Raw genomic sequence first — 16450 nt, 5'->3', positions numbered from 1 at the left:
TTCATTTTTTTTGCAAGTAATGTCAACTCATGGGCTAGTACATTGCTGTCTGCCACAGACAAGTTTTAACAATTCTCCAAGGTGTTCCCTGAAACTCCATGCATATCATACACTGACCCGCACTGAATTGAATGTTGTGGATTTTAGATTTGACTGCTGATACTTGTTGTCTTTGAAATGCTGTTACTGGACTATTGAAGTCAGAATCTTCTTTTATTCAAATGCCCTAAAGGCCCGGGCAGGCATTACATAGGGGGGAACAACAGTAAGTACAAGGCAACGTAGTACTACGATGTGTACAGAAGTCGTTGCCCGTAACAGCATGTTGAAAAGAACACCTTAATATATAAAGACACACAGCACCAATCATCAACAAACATTCAATTGTTACAGAGAGTAGCGTTATATATACACACATGTATAAGATGGGGAGAGGGGAAGGATGAAGGTTACAGCTCAATGTGACGTTTCAAGCTGCTTACAAACGCTTTGTAATCAATGACAGATGCAGTGGTGCCAGGCACAAGATTCCATTGACGGATAGCTAGGACGAGAGGCGATTGAAAGAAGAGATTAGTGTGAGCAAAGATGGGTTCGACTTTGAGTTGGTGGTCAATGCGCGGGAATATGTGATGCGCTGGCGTGAGACGGGACATAGCAAAAGAATAGCGGCTGTGATATAATTTGTGAATAAAAGGACAGAATGGAAAGCGTTCTTTCAAGAAGAGGTAACTTGAGAGCTTGCTTTATTTCAGTCACACTTGCCGTACGCGAGTAGTTCTTCGACATGAATCCAACGGCTTTATTTTGAAGAGACTCCAATTTTGTTATTAAGTATGCTTGGTACGGGTTCCAAATCAAAGAGGCATAATCCAACTGCGAGCGCACTAATGTGGTGTATGCTAAAATTTTAGTGTCTGCATTAGCTAAACGCAGATTGCGTCTGAGAAATCCGTGTGTTTTAGAAGCCTTGGTAATAACCGTATCTATGTGAATGTTCTATGAAAGGGCGGATGCTGAATGGACCCTTAAATATTTTATGACAGGTACCGATTCTTGACAGGTACCCTCAAGTCTAAATATTTTAAGGCAGTTTTCCTAGCCTCTAAAGCCGCTCGAGTTCGCTCTTCTCCTCGAGCGGCCATTTTTCCTAGAAAGTATGCCTTCCAGCCACTCGGAATCGCGGACAACATGAGTCTCTTTCCACGTAAGTGTGAGGCTCGGAGCAGGAGCTGTGGCGCTTGAAAGTAGCCTGGGGCCTGACGAACCAACCGACTGAGCTATCTTTCCGGGCAACATCGAAGGGTCACGAGTTCAAATCACGTGTTATGTTCCTTTTTTTTTCGCCCCTTTTTATTTCTTTTTTTTTCTTTCTTTTAATGCCTTTTCCTTTATTTTATCACTGTACGGGAACCCTCCTAAAAAAAAAAAAACAAGAAAGATATATATCTTCAAATATGTATGGCCTCACATGTGCAGGTCATAAATACCAGGTTCTCTAGCCGAGTGCCATCCATGCGGTATAACCGAGCTCAGATTGGTCCACCTTGACTGATCAAATAGGGCACCACTGTAGGTTCAATGAGGCGTACAACTCCTGCGGGACCCGCCGTGGTTGCTCAGTGGTTATGGTGTTAGATTGCTGAGCACAAGGTCGCGGGATCGGACCCCGACCACGGCGGCCGCATTTCGATGGGGGCGAAATGCGAAAACACCCGTGTACTTAGAATTAGGTGCACGTTAAAGAACCCCAGGTGGTCGAAATTTTCGGAGTCCTCCACTACGGCGTGCATAATCAGAAAGTGGTTTTGTCACGTAAAACCCCATAAATTAATCTTTAATTTAACTCCTACGGGGACGGTAGAGTATCCGTCTCCATTGCAAGAGGACCGTGATCCAAATCCCGGTGCCGCGCAATTCTCCACCGGAAAATACAAAAAAAAAACCGTGTGTTGAGAAAATTGCACAAACAGGCCTGGAGTGCGGCCTGATCCCAGTGACCAGAACCGGTAACGCACTCTCTCACCAGAGCAGGATTGGCCACCCTGGTGCAGTACTTGGCCACAACCTCCTATATGAATACAACAATCGAACCCCGGCCCTCAGTCCCCAGCAGCCGCGAAGCAACTGACCACGGCGGCGGTCAGATCTGTGACGCTGCAGAGGGTGCTAAGAATACCTGGCTCCAGACAGGCCGCCATTGGAATCTGAACCTGGCAACGTTTCACGCTAGAACGTTATCTAGTGAGGCGAGTCTAGCAGTGCTATTGGAGGAATTAGAGGGCAGTAAATAGGATATAATGGGGCTCAGTGAAGTTAGTAGGCCAAAAGAAGCATATACAGTGCTAAAAAGCGGGCATGTACTGTGTTACCGGGGCTTAGCGGAGAGACGAGAACTAGGAGTCGGATTCCTGATTAATAAGGAAATAGCTGGTAACGGTAATAAGGAAATAGCTGGTCCGCGCAACCTTGAGCGATCGGAAAACGCGTTTCCCCCTCTTGGCCGGCGGAGAGGGAGCTTCGTTCCGGCCGCGAAGCTCTCCACATCTCTGTAAGGTGCCTTGGGGATGTCTCGTGCTGAAGATGCCCTCTCGGTGAGCGCATATTTCACCCCTCATCTTTTAAGAGGTTCAATACATACAAGCATTTGTCTAGCAAACCAGATTTTTTTTCAAGGCAATTTTCCACGTCTCAGTAATTTCTCTCGTCGTATTCGAGTGCTGATTGCCGTGTTATAGTTTGTTAACGAAGCTTCCCCTCAAGTCTAAATATTTTTAAGGCAGTTTTCCTAGCCTCTAAAGCCGCTCGAGTTCGCTCTTCTCCTTGAGCGGCCATTTTTCCTATAAAGTATGCCTTCCAACTACTCCGCCCTTAAACTGGCTCTCTCAACTACTACACGCAGAGACAAAGCAACAGCGCGCGCATTAGATCCCATAGATGAGATGAATATTTACAATTAGTATTAGGGTTATAATTATATTCGAGTGCTGATTGCCGTGCTATCGTTTGCTAACGAAGCTTTCCCTCAAGTATAAATATTTTAAGGCAGTTTGTCGTGTGCGTATCATGGCTACGCACGCTTATATCGCATTCCGTTTCTCTACAACGGGTGCGCTTTAAAACCACGGCGCTGCAGTTTTTTTTTTTTTGCTTTTCTCTTCTTTCTTCTTCTCCGCCCTTAAACTGGCTCTCTTAACTGTACTACACGCGGAGACAAAGAAACAGCGCGCGCATGCGATTCCATAGATGAGATGAATATATATATATATATATATATATATATATATAGAAAACTATCAGTCATAGCTCTCGTAGTATAGCCCTCTGGGCCGTTTCCTTTTTTTTTCGAAAGTAGTCCTATTAGGGTTATTATAATTACACGAAGGTATTTCGCCCTCATCAGCAGCAGTCCTTGGTATAGTTATTCTGGCGGCTAGCTTCCCACGCCATGCGTGCCGCCATCGCACCTGGTTAAGCTTTTCCTAGACGCTAGAATTATGCTTTGTCCGCGCAACCTTGAGCGATCGGAAAACGCGTTTCCCCCTCTTGGCCGGCGGAGAGGGAGCTTCGTTCCGGCCGCGAAGCTCTCCACATCTCTGTAAGGTGCCTTGGGGATGTCTCGTGCTGAAGATGCCCTCTCGGTGAGCGCATATTTCACCCCTCATCTTTTAAGAGGTTCAATACATACAAGCATTTGTCTAGCAAACCAGATTTTTTTTCAAGGCAATTTTCCACGTCTCAGTAATTTCTCTCGTCGTATTCGAGTGCTGATTGCCGTGTTATAGTTTCTTAACGAAGCTTTCCCTCAAGTCTAAATATTTTTAAGGCAGTTTTCCTAGCCTCTAAAGCCGCTCGAGTTCGCTCTTCTCCTTGAGCGGCCATTTTTCCTATAAAGTATGCCTTCCAACTACTCCGCCCTTAAACTGGCTATAGAATAGTGATAGAGAAATGTGCAGAATATAACCAACCCTTATATATAGCTTTCATTGATTACGAGAAAGCGTTTGATTCAGTCGAAACCTCAGCAGTCATGGAGGCATTACGGAATCAGGGTGTAGATGAGCCATATGTAAATATACTGGAAGATATCTATAGCGGCTCCACAGCCACCGTAGTCCTCCACAAAGAAAGCAACAAAATCCCTATAAAGAAAGGCGTCAGACAGGGGGATACGATATCTCTAATGCTATTCACAGCATGTTTACAGGAGGTATTCAGAGGCCTGGAGTGGGAAGAATTGGGGATAAAAGTTGATGGAGAATACCTTAGCAACTTGCGATTCGCTGATGATATTGCCTTGCTTAGTAACTCAGGAGACCAATTGCAATGCATGCTCACTGACCTGGAGAGGCAAAGCAGAAGGGTGAGTCTGAAAATTAATCTGCAGAAAAGTAAAGTACTGTTTAACAGTCTCGGAAGAGAACAGCAGTTTACGATAGGTAGCGAAACACTGGAAGTGGTAAGGGAATACATCTACTTAGGGCAGGTAGTGACCACGGATCCGGATCATGAGACTGAAATAACCAGAAGAATAAGAATGGGTTGGGGTGCGTTTGGCAGGCATTCTCAAATCATGAACAGTAGGTTGCCACTATCCCTCAAAAGGAAAGTGTACAACAGCTGTGTGTTACCAGTACTCACATATGGGGCAGAAACCTGGAGGCTTACGAAAAGGGTTCTGCTGAAATTGAGAACGACGCAACGAGCTATGGAAAGAAGAATGATGGGTGTAACGTTAAGGGATAAGAAAAGAGCAGATTGCGTGAGGCAACAAACGCGGGTAAACGACATCTTAGTTGAAATCAAGAAAAAGAAATGGGCATGGGCCGGACATGTAATGAGGAGGGAAGATAACCGATGGTCACTACGAGCTACGGACTGGATTCCAAGAGAAGGGAAGCGTAGCAGGGGGCGGCAGAAAGTTAGGTGGGCAGATGACATTAAGACGTTTGCAGGGACAACATGGCCACAATTAGTACATGACCGGGGTAGTTGGAGAAGTATGGGAGAGGCCTTTGCCCTGCAGTGGGCGTAACTAGGCTGATGATGATGATGATGAGCTGGTAACATACAGGAATTTTATAGCATTAACGAGAGGGTGGCATGTCTTGTTGTGAAACTTAATAAGAGGTACAAAATGAATGTTGTACAGGTCTACGCTCCTACATCTAGTCATGATGACCAGGAAGTCGAAAGCTTTTATGAAGACGTAGAATCGGCGATGGGTAAAGTCAAAACAAAATACACTATACTGATGGGCGACTTCAATGCCAGGGTAGGCAAGAAGCAGGCTGGAGACAAGTCAGTGGGGGGATATGGCATAGGCTCTAGGAATAGCAGAGGAGAATTATTAGTAGAGTTTGGAGAACAGAATAATATGCGGATAATGAATACCTTTTTCCGCAAGCGGGTTAGTCGAAAGTGGACGTGGAGGAGCCCGAATGGTGAGACTAGAAATGAAATCGACTTCATACTCTGCGCGAACCCTGGCATCATTCAAGATGTAGACGTGCTCGGCAAGGTACGCTGCAGTGACCACAGGATGGTAAGAACTCGAATTAGCCTAGACTTGAGGAGGGAACGAAAGAAACTGGTACACAAGAAGCCAATCAATGAGTTAGCGGTAAGAGGGAAACTAGAGGAATTCCGGATCAAACTACAGAGCAGGTATTCGGCTTTAACTCAGGAAGAGGACCTTAGTGTTGAAGCAATGAAAGACAATCTCATGGGCATCATTAAGGAGTGCGCAATAGAAGTCGGTGGTAACGCCGTTAGACAGGAAACCAGTAAGCTATCGCAGGAGGCGAAAGATCTGATCAAGAAACGCCAATGTATGAAAGCCTCTAATCCTACAGCTAGAATAGAACTGGCAGAACTTTCTAAGTTAATCAACAAGCGTAAGACAGCGGACATCAGGAACTATAATATAGATAGAATTGAACAGGCTCTCAGGAATGGAGGAAGCCTAAAAACAGTGAAGAAGAAACTAGGAATAGGCAAGAATCAGATGTGTGCGTTAAGAGACAAAGCCGGCAATATCGTTACTAATATGGATGAGATAGTTAAAGTGGCTGAGGAGTTCTATAGAGATTTATACAGTACCAGTGGCACGCACGACGATAGTGGAAGAGAGAATAGCCTAGAGGAATTCGAAATCCCACAGGTAACGCCAGAAGAAGTAAAGAAAGCCTTAGGAGCTATGCAAAGGGGGAAGGCAGCTGGGGAGGATCAGGTAACAGCAGATTTGTTGAAGGATGGTGGTCAGACTGTTCTAGAGAAACTGGCCACCCTGTATACGCAATGCCTCATAACCTCGAGCGTACCGGAATCTTGGAAGAACACTAACATAATCCTAATCCATAAGAAAGGGGACGCCAAAAACTTGAAAAATTATAGACCGATCAGCTTACTGCCCGTTGCCTACAAAGTATTTACTAAGGTAATCGCAAATAGAATCAGGAACACCTTAGACTTCTGTCAACCAAAGGACCAGGCAGGATTCCGTAAAGGCTACTCAACAATAGACCATATTCACACTATCAATCAAGTGATAGAGAAATGTGCAGAATATAACCAACCCTTATATATAGCTTTCATTGATTACGAGAAAGCGTTTGATTCAGTCGAAACCTCAGCAGTCATGGAGGCATTACGGAATCAGGGTGTAGATGAGCCATATGTAAAAATGCTGGAAGATATCTATAGCGGCTCCACAGCCACCGTAGTCCTCCACAAAGAAAGCAACAAAATCCCTATAAAGAAAGGCGTCAGACAGGGAGATACGATATCTCCAATGCTATTCACAGCATGTTTACAGGAGGTATTCAGAGGCCTGGAGTGGGAAGAATTGGGGATAAAAGTTGATGGAGAATACCTTAGCAACTTGCGATTCGCTGATGATATTGCCTTGCTTAGTAACTCAGGAGACCAATTGCAATGCATGCTCACTGACCTGGAGAGGCAAAGCAGAAGGGTGGGTCTGAAAATTAATCTGCAGAAAACTAAAGTATTGTTTAACAGTCTCGGAAGAGAACAGCAGTTTACGATAGGTAGCGAAGCACTGGAAGTGGTAAGGGAATACATCTACTTAGGGCAGGTAGTGACCCCGGATCCGGATCATGAGACTGAAATAACCAGAAGAATAAGAATGGGTTGGGGTGCGTTTGGCAGGCATTCTCAAATCATGAACAGCAGGTTGCCACTATCCCTCAAAAGGAAAAGGAAAGTGTACAACAGCTGTGTGTTACCAGTACTCACATATGGGGCAGAAACCTGGAGGCTTACGAAAAGGGTTCTGCTGAAATTGAGGACGACGCAACGAGCTATGGAAAGAAGAATGATGGGTGTAACGTTAAGGGATAAGAAAAGAGCAGATTGGGTGAGGCAACAAACGCGGGTAAACGACATCTTGGTTGAGATCAAGAAAAAGAAATGGGCATGGGCCGGACATGTAATGAGGAGGGAAGATAACCGATGGTCACTAAGAGTTACGGACTGGATTCCAAGGGAAGGGAAGCGTAGCAGGGGGCGGCAGAAAGTTAGGTGGGCGGATGACATTAAGACGTTTGCAGGGACAACATGGCCACAATTAGTACATGACCGGGGTAGTTGGAGAAGTATGGGAGAGGCCTTTGCCCTGCAGTGGGCGTAACTAGGCTGATGATGATGATGATGACCGATTCTATGGTTATGCTGTTTAGAGTGCAATGGCAAGGTTCGGGGTCAGATATTGTGGTAAATGTCACGACTTTTGTTTTCGAGGTATTAATGTCCATGTGTACTAATGTGCGTGCACCAATTGTTAATCTTGTCTAAGTCAGATTGTAACTGAAGTGAGTCAGAAGGCTCATTAATTTGCCTGTATATCACGCAATCATCTGCAACCAATCTGACCGTAGAACTCAGGTTATTGCTTATGTCATTATTATAAACTAAGAATAAGATAGGTCCGAGTGCAGACCCTTGTGGTACTCCAGATTTAACGTGGGAGAGGGTTGATGAATGACCATTAACCAAGACTGATTGGTAGCGATAGGCCAAAAAATGTTTAATCCAAAAAATAATCCTCGAATTAATGTTTAGATTGTCAAGTTTTTTTATTAGACGTTTGTGTGGACCGATATCGAACACTTTGACGAAATCTACAAATACGTCGTCTATTTAAGCGTGAGCATGAACAGTGCAATGAAGGTCAGTAACAAATTGGAACAGTTGTTTCGCAAGATCGACCATGGAGGAAGCCGTGCTGATTCGCAGAAAAGAAGTTATGTTTCGCCAGATAGCTCATGATGGCCGATGAGATTATGTGTTCTAGTAATTTGCAGCTGATGTTGGTTAGCGTAATTGGCCTCTAATTTGACGGGTTAGAAGTATCACCAGATTTGAAAACGGGTATGACACGCGCAATTTTCCAGTCGTTTGGGACACAGTCCGTATCTATTGATCGCTAAAAAATGGCGGCTAAGATGGGGAATATTAGAGGCTTCGCTATGTTGAGCAATTTAGGACATATTCCATCGGGCCCGGGCGCCGAGTTAGTAGGGAGGCGGTCTATGGCAGAATATACGCCTTCTGGCGTGACAGTTATGTCAGGCATAGTTGAGTGCAGCGTTGGGAATTGTAGGTCAGTAGGTAAGGGGCTCTCATGAGTGAATACTGAGCTGAAAAATTGGTTAAATTCCTCTGCTACTTCAAGGGAAGTAAGAAAGATGCCTTCTTTATTTATGAATACTGAAGAGTTTCAACTGTGACTTAGATTAACAACCTGCCAAAATTTTTGATGATTGTTTTTTAACATGTGTGAAAGGTCACTGGTATAAAATTTGTCCTTCGCTGATTCAATTTCACTTTTGCACAGTTCCGAATGTGTGCGGTAGTTGTTCCAATCGTGTTCAGATGCTGTCAGTTTAGCTTTTGCGTACAACCGTTTCTTTTTGTTTATGCATCGTTTCACGCGTCTTGTTAACCATGTACTTTTTGTAGATGTGGTAATGGTGACTTTAGGCACGTGTTTATCTTTCAGCAGTGTTAGTTGATCATGAATTAGGAACCAGTTCTCATTTGCATCCCGCGTATCTTAATTTTTAGTTGAACAAGTTTGATTACGTTTCTAAAAACTTTGCTCAAGATTCAGGGCATTGTACATTTTCATTTATGTACATGTTCTCTTGTCAAATATACTGCCTTGTTTAAAGCGTTGTATGCGTATCCCAGTGTTTTAAATTTTACTGTATTTGCTACGCCTCAGTTCAATTTCTGTCATTTGATTTTAGTTTTCATTCTGAGCTGAATCGGCCGAACATATGATCGATCATTAAAAACGTATGCAAGCCTTTTCTGGCAAATGTTTATATTGCTTCATTCGTGCCCGTTTTGTATTTCGTTATCTTTCAAACCTAGCTGCCATTCACACTGCTACGCTGAAGTCTCACTGCTATCGAAGAAAAAAAAAAAAAAAACGTCGATCCTTAAGGTCCCACTAGCATATGTGCAGCGACTGCAGGATATATAATTGCTGTCTTGAAGAAACATACAAACAGTAGCATGCCTTTGTATGAATTTGGATATGCGCCTTTTTATGCGTACTCGTAATTCTTTCCGCAGTTCACATATCCATTTGAGCAGTGAACCAAACAGCCAGAGTAAAGTCACGATTAAGCGAGCTTACATCCGAGTTGCGAGAGAGAATTTCAGATGATTTTCAAAAGTGCCCGACCAGCATACCTCAACATAGCAAGCGGACACTTATTCTCCGATATGTTCCCATACAATGTACTCGCTCGGATTCATTTGCGTTCATACTTGTCGGCACTTACGCTTACAGTCACTCGAAGGTGCTAACTTGCGCGCATGCTGACATCCACCGAAACTCATGTTGACCTTCAGGCCTTGTAAAACCATCTGTCACCAAATTTCGTTCGTCCTCATGTTAACCAGCCTTCTCTCCCGCTTAAACACCTTGTATTTTACTAACGCCCTTACTTCGCGCGTGTAGAGTAGGCCTGAGTCACTGTACTCGTGAATGTCGGCCTATGCGGATGAGTCTCTTGAGTCGATGGCTGTTAGTATTTATTCACTTTCCGGGAGTTGTTCAGGTAGCGGGGAAGCATGCTAATGTTACTTTCCGAGACTCACCAGGAGCTCTCTTGATCCCATTAGAGTTGGCTCGACATGTTCCAGTATTATACCATAGGGTTTTTTTTTTTCAGGTTCTCCTGGGGCACTGAAAAGAAGTGGAAAATGGGGTCTTGGAACCGTTACTCGCAGTAATTGACATCGAAAGATCATGACTGCTCTACCAGTCTGTTAGCACCTGTGTTCTCAAAATTGCAATGTTCGACTGGTCACTTGGTATTAGTTAAATTTTTATTAGTTGTAAAAGAGTGTCAGGTAAATGGAAGCAAGTTTTGTGTTACTTCAGAAACTCCTCGCTCCAGTGTAACTCACTGGCGTTGCAGGCTACACTTTAGCAATCTCCTCGGCGAAAAGGCGTTTGAGAAGTAATGAACCTATTTGCAGTGTAAAAGATTAAAAGCTACGCATAGACCAGTTTCGGGGGCAGGCTAGTCCAGACCAAGCAACGGTTGACTCAGGGGTGCCTATCAATTTCTACATTTTTCTGTATCGCAGACCGGTGCTGTGATGTTATAGGCTGGGCGAACATTCAGAAATATCGCATACAGAACAGAATATTGCCTTATTTCATTCGGTCTTCGAATTGAATGCTCATTCTTTTTAAACACGAATATTTTTATAGCAGTTCTAGGAATCATTTTAATCGCAAATGTGCGATGAATTGGACCCCTGCGGTCACATAGTAGACATAAAACACAAGAAGTTATAACGCAGTGGAATGTGATGTACTTAGCTCAGGGAGCCAGATTTTTTAGGATTAACAGCCATCATTCACGCCCACCGATATGCTGCGGGTTTACTCCTAATGCTGCGGTCATGGTTTTAAGAAACAACACTTTATGACGTTTAGTGTAATGACAGAAACTTCCTGACGTCCTTAATATGTTGAGATATGATAATCGATGGTGAAAACGGATTTTCGTTGTTGGAAATTTATTATAAATGTCTTCGCTGTTTGAGTCGATTCCATTTGATTCTGGAAGTTTTCGATTCGCATTCGATCGGGCTTCGAAAATTGCTTTCGCACATCTCTCCTGTTACATTCAGGGACTGAATTTTTTTAGCATAGCATACTGTACAGCTCCGAATACACCATGCGTATTTCGTCTGCTGTTGTACTGTCATGACTGCACCGTTACAAGTAAAAGAAGTACTCCCTCCAAAAAAAAAAGAATCTCAACCACTTCTGTCGGTGCAACTGCCTTGCCATTTCTGAATTTCAGCCGTGCAGGACCAGCGTGCTGGAAGGTGTCATCATCGGGCAGCATTGTGAAGCGTGTGTACCCAGGAATGACGGTGACAATTAAAAAATTTTGCAGTGCCTTGCCAACCGACAAGGAAAACTCCACGTATGAATACGTCACTGTAAGAATAAAATGTTTGCCGTATCAATATTTCGTACTCCTAGCGGGAGTATAAACGGCCTCGCGTACAATGCCATCTTAAACAAATATTTTATGAAATTATTCATCTTTATGCTTCTCTTGCAGGTCAATCAAAGCTCCTGTGTTGTGTCTTGTCATTTTTCCAAAATGTACACGTATGTCTGGTCTAATGGAGTACCGGAACATTACAAGATATCCTTTGTCCTAAAACAAGACGCGTTGGACTACATGCAATGTGGCCCCCAACATGTAAGCACCGGCCGAAAGACTTACAACTTCTGCATGCTTAGTACACGTCAGCGTAAAGTACTAGAACATTAAGAAGCTCTCAGGTCACAAACATCAAGACGTGGTGGTATTATTTAGAGAGGAACTGCAAGTAGGAGAGGCGTTGGGCATAGCGCAGAAAATTGTGCATGAGCATTGTAAAAAAAGAGCAGACGCGCGAGATAATTTTATACTGTGGGGGTGGTGGTGGTGGTGGGAAACCTTATTGAAAGGGGGAAGAGGAAAGGGGGAGGTGGCTGAGGGATCGGGCTCAAGTAAGGCCCTGGGCCTGCTTGGCCTTTCGTCGACCGACAGTTCAAGCTGTAAGTCGACGTTCCCGGACCTGAGCCAGGCTGTCCAGTCAGTCTCGCTGCTGACGGGGGGATTGAGAAAGCGGTAGCGAGGTGCATTTCCACATTATGTGTGTGAGTGTCCCTGTTTGTGAACAGAGCCTACATAGGTCGCTTTTGTTAATGTACTTTGGGTGTGGGTATGTGTTTGTCTGCAACTCGCCTAAACGCGACCGCTTGCGTTTTATCGAGTTGCTTGGCCAGTGGTGGGAGCGCGCGAGGTCCATAAGGAGAGAGTGAGAAAAGGATAAATGCAAGGCAGACAGGTTCACTAGCACTGGACTCGTTTAACTACCGTAATAATAGAAGTAAATGTGACGCTCCAATCCTGGCAGTCACATTTGTAGTCTGGCAAATCAGTTCAGCAAAAACCTTCGCTGTGGAGGAAGCTTCAAGAAAGGGTAATATTGTCATCCCTAAAGAGTATTGCCAAAGCAGGAAGGGAAACCCATACAAATTTCTCAGAAATAAAACAGTAGTTGAAGAAAAACAAGCTCTTTTCCTGCCATGACGGAACCTGGAACCAACTCATTTTCGGTGCGCCCGCTCTACAATCTGCGTGAGCTAACCAGGAGGCTAGCAGATCGCAGAATTAGGCTGAAGCGCAAGACACAGAATATGGAAAATATTTTCTTAGGATGCTTGCAAGTGGAGGAAATTTCATATAAGGGAGATGGTGTCACGCACATAAGCGTTTAGCACGAAAGTGAAAACGAAACCTGTACAGGCTTCTCAGAGAAAAAGATACGTTCTTGTACCTTAGTGATACTCCAGAAATGGTGTAATGCTTTCCTTTCACTGTCGTTGTAATGTGTGCGGCGGGGGCCTTTGTATGATTAGGCCTGCCTTTGATCACAAAAAAACAACAACAAAATAACTACTTTTAGTGTTCTCTGCAGTTTAGTTGTACTTCGTGCTTGCCTCGAAACCTTATTCGTTGAGGTTAGGCGTACAAGTGAAGAACTAAAGTAATTTAATTGTGTAGCATCAGCGAATGTGCAGGTACTCGCGATCAATGATATATTTAGAAGTAAAGACAGAAAACGAAGAGAAAACACCTTTCGGATCAGCGCTTGTTTTGAAAAAGGCAGTAAACACATGTTTAATTTTCGAAGAATAGTAATACGAACCTTTTTTAGAAACCATCTCAAGTAATGAAAACACGAAATTACATATCAACTTATCATGCGACGAATTGTATAAAAAAAGGACGTCTTGTTGGGCGAGTTGGTCACAATTCATCTTGGGTACTAGGCGCGAAAACACACACGACACAAGGAAGGAGACGGGACAGAGCGCCACTTACAACTGCTTTATTCGGAGGCACACCACACACTTATATATCAGTCTTAGACGCAAGGAACACAATCACATCAACACTGATATGGAAGCGAACTGCTTAAATATTTCTTTTCAGCCATAGATAAAGATATTGACGGGTCGCTGACGCACATGCTTCCTTTCTTTCCAAAAAAGAAAGCTTCAATTATTTCCCGTGCTTTTTGATCTTTACTCTTTGCTAGGATGTTTTGCAGGGGCGCGGATCCTAGCAAAGAGTAAAGATCAAAAAGCTCGGGAAGTAATTGAAGCTTTCTTTTTCAGTGATCCTTATACAACCTCACCAGAAAAACATGCAGTAGATGAATGTATAAACAATATAGTCTAACGCGAAACATAAGTATAATATATGCCTAATAGAGTTTATGAGTCACTTTTGCAGTATCTGCACGAAACGGACTTACAGGTTTATATTTAATTCCTTTCTGACGTTATTCCGCGTGACAACCGAAGCGAATAAAGAAAAGTTCTAACGATGCACACTTAGCGCACTCAGTATTTCCCAGCATCAACTTGCGGTACATTCCTTCTTAGGGGGTATTTATCACACTCATTTTTTTCCGACCATGGTTAATGTTATCTGGTTTATCTGAGCTGTACTGGCTTCAGAGAGCTTGCGTGTCATTAAGTTATGACTATCAAACACGCCTTTTACCCGGCACAATGTGGTACTTTCGCGAGAGTAAATGTTTATTACTCGCAGCGTAGCTACAGCTATGCTCGACGGGGTCGGCAAACCGCGAAGGTGTGTTTAGCCTTTTCTCTCGATGCTCCTGCACTCTCCTCAGCGGATAAGTAATTTTTATTTATTCATTCGACTAATACCTAAGTTCATGTGTGCTCTACTGTCCCAAAGAGCCAGTTTTAAAGAGAGCCAGGCCGTTTTAAGCGTCATTAGGCTACGAATACTGAGCACATCTATATGTTTGACCAGCATCATCACTTTCGTGATACTCGATCTTAATCACTCACGCTTGCCTAGCTTGATGCGCAAGTAATGTGTTTAGACTTGCGTAAGCGTTATTGCCCGGCTGCAGTAAACAACAGTTGCGCAGGTGGGATACGCCAGACAATACTAAAGTATAGATTTTTCTTCGGTCATATTCGTAATACATGTCATAATTTTTTATCACACTTACCCTTGAGACACAGGTCACCTTACAAGCATGCATAACGAATCAAATCAATTACGCTAGAACCGTTCGTAAGAAAAGGTACGAGTAAGTCACTACATATAGGGAGACTAGTATTGGCCACTGCAAGAGGTAAACAGAAAGCAGTTCTTACAAACGAGAGTTTTAGCGAATTTGGCCCCCATTTTTTGACTAAGAGGACACTAAACCGGTTATTCGTCTTCTCTGCAGGTTTGCATACAAGGAGTGTGCGTGGAAAAATCTTGTGACGTTAAGGGACAGACAGATCGACCGACATCAATTGATGTTGTTGAGACCTCTCATGCAGAAACAAGCCCAACGCCGAGGGCAGAAACTACGAGAAAAAGGATGTTCCCGTGGCGGCACAGGACAAGGAAATATTGACGGATGTGGTGATAACACAAATGTGGAATCAGTGCACGCACTGCTAATGTGAATTGTACACAATCTGTAATGAATGAAATACGGTAATACAACAGCATCGCTTGCGATGCATTCTCCCGCAAGTAGAACCGCTCATGCCTTTTGCTTTAGGTCTGACTATCAGGTTGTCGTCTTTTTTACTCCTTTTCTGACGCTTAGTAAGGTACTCTGGTGACCCGCCGTGGTGGCGTAGGGACTACGACATAGCACTGCTCAGCCCGAGGGCTCGGATTGAAATCCCGACCGATGCCACCGCATTTCGACGGGGGCGAAACGCTAAAACGCCTGTATAGCATGGGTTGGGAGCACGTTAACGGACCCCAGGAGGTCAAAATTAAGCCACCGTCTTCTACTACGGCACGCCTAGTATTGATATGGTGGTTCTGTCACGTAAAACTACAGAATTTAATAAAGACAGTCTCGTATTCTCTTGCGCAAGTTCTTGCCCTCGCTTTAATCTTAGTTCCGTTCTCGCGCAGTTTGTAATATTCCGTTTGGCACGTGACGTATGCGCCAGATGTTTCAAAACCTAATCTCGCCATGAGAGGCACATGCGTGCAACCACGGCCTGATGGTTCACAGTCAGTATTCTACTTAAATAAAGCGTAAAAAAATGGCCTAGTGCTTAGATCGTTGGGCTGCTGTACTGGAAGACAGGTTTGATCCCTCCATTGGTCACGCACATTTTTATAACATTACAGGCATACTTCAGCCGTTTTTGACATAGCCAACAGAAAACTCAAACTTGGCGGAGCCTACGCGAGCCCGTCACGGTACATAGCAATGCCCGCAATAGATACGAAGTACAGAAGCGTCACTTTGATAAATCACAGTGTGCAATGTCACCGACTGTACATGCGGGCGCCGCTGTCGGAAGGTCAAATCATCAAAATCCAGTTACGCTATCGCGTACTTCTGACCTATTTTTTCTGAGAACCGCCTCTTTGTGTACGACACTCTACAAAGACAGCTTTTAGTTGCCGCTGAATATCCGGCGGGCAGTGAAAGGAACGATGAATGACGGCCATGGTTCTGCCAACCTATCTAAAAAAACCTAGAATTAATTGACAAGAAAAAAAGAACCTTAACACGAAATTATTACAAAACAACATGGACTTCATCCTACAACTCGGAAGCCTACAACGAGTGCCCTTGGCAATACAGACTTTTCTTGGCATGTGACACAATATCTTGGCGTGCTTTCGACGGGTCGCAGGGAGCGTCGATTCATTTGTGAAAGGGGTGGAAAAGAGGAGGATTGCAGGTTTCTAATACTTCCAGTATTGATACCCTATTTGTTTTGTGCAACAAGCATTTAGTGCAGCACCTGAACAGCCATCTTGAAATATTTAAACAATTTATTCTTCGACACTTTATATCTCTACGCCGGAGTAACGAA

At 43.9% G+C, this 16450-nt stretch overlaps 1 pseudogene; it reads left to right on the top strand.

Moving 5' to 3' along the window:
• LOC140214429 (venom metalloproteinase antarease TserMP_A-like) overlaps positions 1 to 15126 on the top strand; it is a 35197-nt pseudogene extending 20071 nt beyond the window's left edge.
• The last annotated feature ends 1324 nt before the right edge of the window (positions 15127 to 16450 follow it).

This window comes from Dermacentor andersoni, unplaced genomic scaffold, assembly GCF_023375885.2.
Source record: "Dermacentor andersoni unplaced genomic scaffold, qqDerAnde1_hic_scaffold ctg00000044.1, whole genome shotgun sequence".
Classification (NCBI taxonomy): Eukaryota; Metazoa; Arthropoda; class Arachnida; order Ixodida; family Ixodidae; genus Dermacentor; species Dermacentor andersoni.
Note: the sequence above shows the minus strand (reverse complement) of the source record. Positions and strands in the feature narration are given on the sequence as shown.